Raw genomic sequence first — 8,486 nt, forward strand, 5'->3', positions numbered from 1 at the left:
AGCTCGTTGAACACATTTATCTATATAAGATAGATATGAGTTGTGTAGCGAAGGGTCTAAATAACCTCGAGATGGACCAAAGGAGAATGTACTTGATGAAGAGAATCCAAGGCATAGTAAATATCAAGGGATGTCAACTTCATTTTGATCAAATTTTTTAATAATTCTTCTAAAGAATAAGCCTCAAACATTCAAAAAAGTGATGTCTTTTGCATACTTATCCTTTTGGAAGGAGGCTGTCATTAGTGAAATTGATTCATGAGAAATCATACTTCCTAGTTGGTTGATCTTCCTTCAGAAAATAAACCTTTACAAGATTTTCACAAGGAAAACAAAAATCAAGTGTACTATTGATAAATACAAGGCAAAACTTGTTGTGAAAGGCTTTAGGTAAAAAGAAGGTCTTGATTTTTTTGACATATACTCTCCAATAACAAGGATAATGTCCATTCGAATGTTTGTTACGGTGGTATACAGTCTTAAAATCCGTCAAATGGATGTAAAAATAGCTTTCTTAAATGGATAATTAGAAGAAGAAATTTACATGAAATTATCTGATGGTTTTGTGATTTCTAGTAAAGAAAAAAAAGTGGACAAACTTGTTAAGTCACCACTACAAGAAAAAGCCTTATTTAAGACCTATATTTAGGGACAGTTAATAAACCCATCTCTTAAAGTACATATATTGGGGATGAGATGTTAATCCCATCCCTAATTTTATATTTTTCAGCGATGATACTAAATATGGTTCCTAAAAAACTAACTGATAGCAAATAGTCCCAAATTATGATTGAACCATTAAAATAAATTAATTATTTTTACTTTAACAAATTTTGGGTGGCAAAACAAAAGTTAAATTCCTTAAGTAAAAAGAAAGAAAAAAACGTGTAAGTTATCCAAAACACGCACGATGGTCGCAAATTAACCATTTTGCAGACCTAATCGATCGATCAATTCACCATCTACAATGTTCATCGAAACCCTTTAATTCCAGCAATTGGTGCATTTCACGCGAATTCTCCAAACACAGGCTGGTCGCAAATTCAGCCCTAATCGATCTATTCATCAACATTATTCATCAAAATTCTTTAATTTCAGCTCAATTGGTGCGTTTAGCTCTGCCCTAATCTCCAGTTTGCATCTGCTAGAACTTGATTGCTGGTATTCCTCCTCTTCCAATCAATTTATTTTCTTCTGTTTCTCTAAAGTTATTGTACTGAACTCGCATAATTTTTCTTCCGATCAATTCTTGCGTTTACCTTTACTTTTTTCAATATTTTAGGTTGGGTGTAAAGGTTGTAGCTTTTTTCAGTTTTTTGGTTCTTGTCTGGTGCTCAGTAGCTTTTTTTCTTGCCCTTTTGGATGAAATAGTTACTAGTTAAGTGATATTTTACTTATCGTGTTTATGAATTTTGATTTTTGATTGTTCAAATAACACGATTCTAAGTTTAAAATTTGATTTCTAGTGCACTGCAGATTTCTTTCTCTCTTTTCTGCTAATAAAATGAATAACGGTTTATAATCCAATTTGAATAACTAATTTGAATAATCTGGAATAACGGATTATCCGATGTGGATAGTTGTTTATATTGTTCGTTGTATAACTTAAATTTGAAAAAAGCTATGATCACTTGTTTTCATTGATTTTAGAATACTGGTACTCTAATATGATACTAGGACTTGCTAATTATTAGTAGTAATTCTTGGTTCCAATTAGATTTGTTTCCTATTTTTTCTTCTCAAAATTATGAGTGATGATATTGTTAACAGATTTAAAACTTGAAACAAGATGGCTGCTAGTCAATTATAGTAATCTATAGAAAGGTTAGAGGTAAACAATAAATCTCTATTTATTTAGTCGTTTGGCTTCTCCGCATGTATCCCTAGAGAAGTAATTCGTGTCATTCTAGCATTTGGTGACATTGAAGATCCCCTGAAAATATAAACACGTATCTCTAGAGAAGCAATTTGTGCCTTATTATCTAATATTTTTTTGTTCATTGGGTTCTGTTCCATCTTAGTTTTTGCATCCAGCAAATTTCTTTGTGTCATACTGAGCTTTGAACATGTCTTGACTGAATTTTTTTTTGTTGCTATCTATTTTTGATGCTAAAGACACTCATCTATTGGAAATCATTTTCTTTATTATTATATTTCTTGATAATTGGTAAACGAATTTGCACATGCTCTTTGTTTTGGCAGCATGTGAGTTTTAAGAAGAAAACTACGTGCTTGCAAAGCAGTATGCAGCATGAAAACTGTGAGCAATTAGTAGATATCATTATAACGTTCATATGAGTTTCACTTCTGACAATTTCTTTTCAAGCACACTCAAGTTCAGAATGCTGTCGATAGTTAGTTTAAAGGTTGCACTCAAGTTCAGAATGCTGCACTCAAGTAATAAGTAATAGTGTTAGTTTATCCTTGAGTTTGGCTAGCTTTGTATAGGTTTCTTTGATGTTCATGACTGGGAAACTGAGGCTTGAAGATTAGATTTTCCGAGAACTTTGTACTGACCAGTTACTTAGTAAATAATAAGATGTTAGTTAACCCACAAAAAATAATGTTAGTACTTTTTTAGGACACACTTTGCAACAAAAACCACTGCATCAACACTATGCTCTAGATCCTATTCGTTCTAGGAGGTCCGTAATGTCAGTTGTTCTTCGGTACTTACCTTTACTAGTATTGAGTTTACTCCGGTATGATTACCTGATAATGCAGTCAAACTTATAGTAGATATTATTATAACGTTCATATGAGTTTCACTTCTGACAATTTCTTTTCAAGCTCACTCAAGTTCAGAATGTTGTCGATAGTTAGTTTAAAGGTTGCACTCAAGTTCAGAATGCTGCACTCAAGTAATAACTGATAGTGTTATTTTATCCTTGAGTTTGGCTAGCTTTGTATAGGTTTCTTTGATGTTCATGACTGGGAAACTGAGGCTTGAAGATTAGATTTCCCGAGAAATTTGTACTGACCAGTTACTTAGTAAATAATAAGATGTTAGTTAACCCCCAAAAAATAATGTTAGTACTTTTTTGGGACACATTTTGCAATAAAAACTATTGCATCAACACTATGCTCTAGATCCTATTCGTTCTCGGAGGTCCGTAATGTCAGTTGTTCTTCGGTATTTACCTTTACTAGTATTGAGTTTACTCCGGTATGATTACCTGATAATGCACTCAAACTTATAGTTTTTCGTGTATCTTGTTGTAGTGCTCCTCCTATTACAATGTCAGGTACTGCATCAGGTACCACAACTTCTCTTGTTGATTCGTCCAATGCTTCTTCATTTTCCCCCATAATGCAATTCAATTGCTTGTTTTGCACTTGTCTCCAGTGGTATATTTCTCCCCACATTTGTAGCAGACATGGTTACACTTTTTGTACTCATTTAACTTTGAACTCATCGTAAAAGCTATGTTGCTCAATGTCACCAGGTGCATGTCGGATTCTGCAAAAGGAGTGTATTTTTGGAGAATTCGATGCGGTTGCGGTATTAAAAGTGAAGAGTCCATGCAAACTTAGCCTATAAGTGGTTGGTCTTTGGGCAGTTAAGGAAGTGGTACTCACAGAATAGTGAGCTATTTTGGTCGCTGGTTTCTCCCTTTTCTTCACAGCCTCAATAGCTTTCTCCTACATTCTAGCCTGTTTTATAGAAAGGCTAAGGCATTTCAACTTCATACTTGACTTCTTCCTTCAGGGTTCCTACAAAGATCTAGAGTAAGTGAAACCAATTCAATGTACGGTTGCTCATTATCATTTGAGCATTGAGAACCTCAAATTTGCCGAAGAATTCCTCCAGTCTGAGTCTACCTGTTAAACTTCTCTACTCTATCATACATTACTGTGTCCCAAAACTTGATACACAACTCTTCTTTGATATGTGCCCATGTTACAACCCCTCTGCTCAATACTAAGGAATTGTACCATTTTTCAGCTATACCATTAAGATAAGAGTGCAACATCCTCTACTTTCAAATTCTTCAGACCTTCTGTGTAAGTTGAAATATCATTCACGATTTCTAATCCATACCTTAGGTTATTTGCCCTTGAAAACTATGTTGCAGACTCTCCAAAAAGGTTGTCGCACTTGTGTCGGATTCTCCAAAAAATACATTTTTTTAGTATTTTGATATGCAACCAATGTCATTTTTGAAGAGTCCAAGCAACGTAGCTAGAAAATGGGCATTTCCCACTTAGGAGGGGATCTAGTCCTCGAGTATGGGGTTGTCTAGTGTAATCAGTTAATAGAGAGTCAACTCAAAGATGATGTATGTGTACATCATACCCTCCCCAGATCCCAGGTGTGGGATTACACTAGGTATGTTGTTGGTTGTATAGTCAATTATTAGTTAAGGTGAGGTATAATTATTATTCTGTTGCAAGTTTGAAACTCTATATTTAGTCTTCACTTTGGTTGCTGGTGAGGGGTTGGGGTGTTGTGCTTGTGCCTAGTCTGGAGGAAATGGGGATACTATTTTGATAAGGATTGTTGATGGTGAGTTGAATTTGAAGTTTTCTTGGCTACTTTCAAATTTGAAATGTGTTAGATGGATCCATTCTATTCCTGTGCTGATCATCATGTAAATTAATGGCTTTGTTAAGCACCCTTGTCATAATGTCTCTGTTAAGCACCCTTGCCATAATGGCTCTGTTAAGCACCCTTGCCATTTATTTTAAGGATCTCAGTGGTTATGTTGTAAAAATCATTGTGCAGGTGAATATATTTCTAGTGGAAGTAATGATTGCAGATGGTTTATTTTGGACAAAAGAACTGGTAGATTGATAAAAATGTTGCATGGAGATGAGGCTGGTATTTTTCTATGTTCTAATAAATTTGTTAAATTTATACTTTTAACTCGTGATGCCTTGTCTAATGTCTCAGCTCTCACCCCTTTTCAGTTGTAAATTATGTATAGTGCCACCATTATGATTGCATTGTGGCTACCAGTGAAATTGATAACACCATTAAGGTGAGAGAGAAATGTCGCAAGTACTTGGGAGTGGTTGTTAGTTGTCACTATAGGTAATGAAAAATTTACATATCCGTATACATGTATCTCCATCAGATTAGGACTCCAACTGCTTCTGTCCCTTCCCTCGTGGCTGGTGGAGCTGCAGGTACAGAGACTCCTAACATGTTAGATGCAATGGAAATCAATCAAGGCAGATTGTGCCGGACTCGTAAAGCTGTCTTGTAAGACTTAACAGGCTTATCATTTTTACACTCAATTAATTTTGCAGATGCTTTGAGACATTAAGTATTATTGTACACCCATTAAAACTCTAATGGGGAATTGACTATTGAGAAGCAGACTCTGCTTAATTTCTTATTCGGGTGACACCATTATTTATGATCTGTCCTTTTTGTCCAAAGCCTGGGCATGGTAGCTCATAGCCCTTTTCCTCCTCTTCTGTTAGTAGCTACTTTAAGTTAGCTCAAACCCCATCTTCCTCCTTTGGCCGGGGCTATCACCTTCTTTTGCCAGATCTTCCAATCTTTTCATAATTACGTGCCATTGTTCCCCCTCCTTAAAGGGCCGGTAACTTTCTCTGCATTCTGGTTGCAAGTTCCCTTAGGAAATATAATAAACCATGTACATCTTGGTGAGATTGCAATATATCTAATACCAGAAGAATAGACTTTCACGTTGACTGGTAGATTCAAAATGGATATTCTTCCTATTTATACTATTTCTTTTAGTTTCTGATAACTGCAAGCGATCCATGTTGTGTTTTCTGCAGGCCTTTGAGTTTTTGGAGTGATTTAGGATGCATGAGTTTAAAGAAGGCAGCTTACATCCATTTGAATGCACAAAAATCTGAGAATGTTAACCTGATTCTCTTAAATACTAGTATAGCACGTTGTTATTTAGCCCTTGTAATTTTATTTTTCAAAGGAAAAATGTTTAGTTTGATATACCTGAAAGTTCCACTCTGACTTAATTATTGACGTGTGTGCTTTTTGATTACCTTCTCAGAGTACCTACATATTCTAGAGTCGGGTACTTTTTTGACTACTACTTTGAGAAAATGTATACCAATATCTCGTCATAGCTCCGCTATTTCCTAGTAATTTTATCCTGATAAAAGTTTCGCCGATAAGGCTAGCATGACAACAGTGATGCATGGTAAATGTATCCTTTCTGATGACTTCCTTTATCTATTAGAGATTGATAAAGTAACTTAAAAAGTAACTTGAACAACTACTATTGTTATTAAGATAGGTATATCAAAATTCACATATATGCTTATCTGACTGATTAAACAACCTTTTGAATATTGTAATGAAATGGGTACATATCTGTTATATAGCAAAGCTTGGATTATCTTGGGTTTAGGGCACAATAGTTATACAATTGTTTGTCATATCAAAGGGTTGTCTGGTAGTATGTAATAGAGAAAATAATACTAGTGTTAGCTTTGGTATTCTTTAATCCCTTTTTTGGTAGTGTTTCCAACTATGTATAAAATAGTTATACCCCCTATGTAGTACTAATCTTTGTTTTGATCAATCAAAGATATTGGTATATTCATTCGTAAACATGGACAGACTGGCCATATACAAGGGGTAGTAAACCAAAAAGTATAGAATCTACATAACATGATTCTCTACCAACTCCACCCAGTCATGTAATACCCCATAAGATCCTAGCTCAATTCAGCTCACGATTGCATGTTAAAGGGGTGTAAGACTTAGAAATTTCACCAAGTGTTGGGACTTAGTCATTTTCAAGGCTCCTAATCTTAGATGATTTTATTTTCAAACTTTCAGGCATCAGAATGTTGATTTTTAAGTTGATTCATGATTGGGGTAGTTAACAATACATCTTGGGTGAGTTTCGAAATTTTCAGACAAGCGTAGAGGTGTGTTTGGATCACCAAAACAGTAGCAGCACTGGGATGAGCCTGCGGCGTCCCCTCTAGTGCACCGCTCTGGAGCCCGTGGCGCCCTCTCCAGTGCACCGCACTAGTGCCCATGGTGCGCCCTCTACACCCGTCCAACTTTTTGTTCCTCGATAATTAAGGGCATTTGGGTTATTTTCCTTCATCCAATCAGTCCATAACACGAAATTTAGCTCGCCAAAGAGCATTATTTGCTCTTTTAATCACAAATTCTCTCAAAAGAAGCCCCACTTTCCTCAAGAACAAACCCTAACCCATTCTCAAGCAATCAAGGAATTGAAGCTTCAAATCTCAAGAAAATCCCAAGAATCTTCACGAAAAAATCTAGTGAGGTATGGGTGATGTTCATCCATGAATTCCTTTAACCCATGGAGTCCAAAAATCTCTTTTTAGTTTTAAATTATGAGTTTTCATGTTTAAGTTGAAATATCTCCTTGAATCTTTTGTGAATTCAATTTCAAGTTGTGTTTATAAGTGTTTTTCAAGTGGGATGAGCCATTATATGTTTTAAATGTTGTAATCTTCATGTTAAACCCTTAAGTAATGATTTTGGTCTTGTAATCATTTTATTCTTGCATGCTTTACTCATTCCCATGCGTATGTTCATGACTCTCATGTGTTTAACGAAATGCCTAAGTGTTGGATTTTGATCAATGATCCTTTAATATTGTTTTAAAGCTTTTATATGGCATTATTATTAATTCCATTCAGCCTGGTTGGTTATGAACACTCAATACCTAAGTGATTTACATGAAATTTAACTTTTCAAGTACTCATAAGGATAATCCATGACTCTCATCAGTATACTTACATGTTTATAATCATGATGAGCACCATCAGTTATGTAATTATGTCCAGTCTAGTTCAGTCTATTCTAGTATCAGTGTCAGTTTAGTTGGAAGTAGGATATAGCACTAAGCAAACTCAAGAATGAGGGCTCACATAAAAGTAGAGGGTGTGACCATTAGTAGTAATCCTTAAGTTTCAGAACTACATAGCCAGCGTAGGTTAGAGATGTCTACATGCCAGTTGAGGGTTGAAAAGTACTTACCTGCCAGTTGAGGGTGACACATATCTCATTAGAGCACCTGACAGATGAGGGTGAAACCTTAGCCCTTCGGGACACTAGTTTAGTGGATCCACACAGCCAGTGTTAGTACCTGTGGCATGGTACTGACACCCTTCTAACTAGGGTTACAGGTTGAACCCCAATTAGTTTAGATTGGGGCATGTCAGTTAGATGATACCTCCCACAGTCTCAGTACAATATTCAGTATAGTTTCAGTTCAAATTTTCTTGACCAAGTGTACAAATATTCAGTTATTCAGTTATACAATTTATAGTCTTTTAGATTCAGACTTATTTCAGATTATAGGTTTATGCTTAGACTTACATTCTCAGATGTTACAGTTTTCATACATTCAAGTTCAGTTATCTCATAATATTCAGTTAGTCCTTATTTCATATGCACAACAGCCTATGTATATCAGCCTAACCTTATCTCATATACCAGTACATTCAAAGTACTAACCGCATACTCTTCTTTATGCAATGTTGTTTTATATCATACG

The 8,486-nt window shown here is 35.3% G+C and overlaps 1 long non-coding RNA gene across 2 annotated transcripts; it reads left to right on the plus strand.

Moving 5' to 3' along the window:
• The first annotated feature begins 710 nt into the window (after window positions 1–710).
• On the plus strand, window positions 711–6,125 carry LOC107851156. Of its 2 annotated transcripts, XR_001668901.2 has the most exons (3): window positions 767–1,161; window positions 4,727–5,206; window positions 5,755–6,125. It is a non-coding gene; the product is annotated as an uncharacterized LOC107851156 (long non-coding RNA). The 2 variants fall into 2 exon arrangements; XR_001668899.2 differs by having other exon boundaries at window positions 711–1,161; window positions 4,727–5,981.
• Window positions 6,126–8,486: the final 2,361 nt, after the last annotated feature.

This window comes from Capsicum annuum, chromosome 12 (assembly GCF_002878395.1).
Source record: "Capsicum annuum cultivar UCD-10X-F1 chromosome 12, UCD10Xv1.1, whole genome shotgun sequence".
Lineage (NCBI taxonomy): Eukaryota > Viridiplantae > Streptophyta > Magnoliopsida > Solanales > Solanaceae > Capsicum > Capsicum annuum.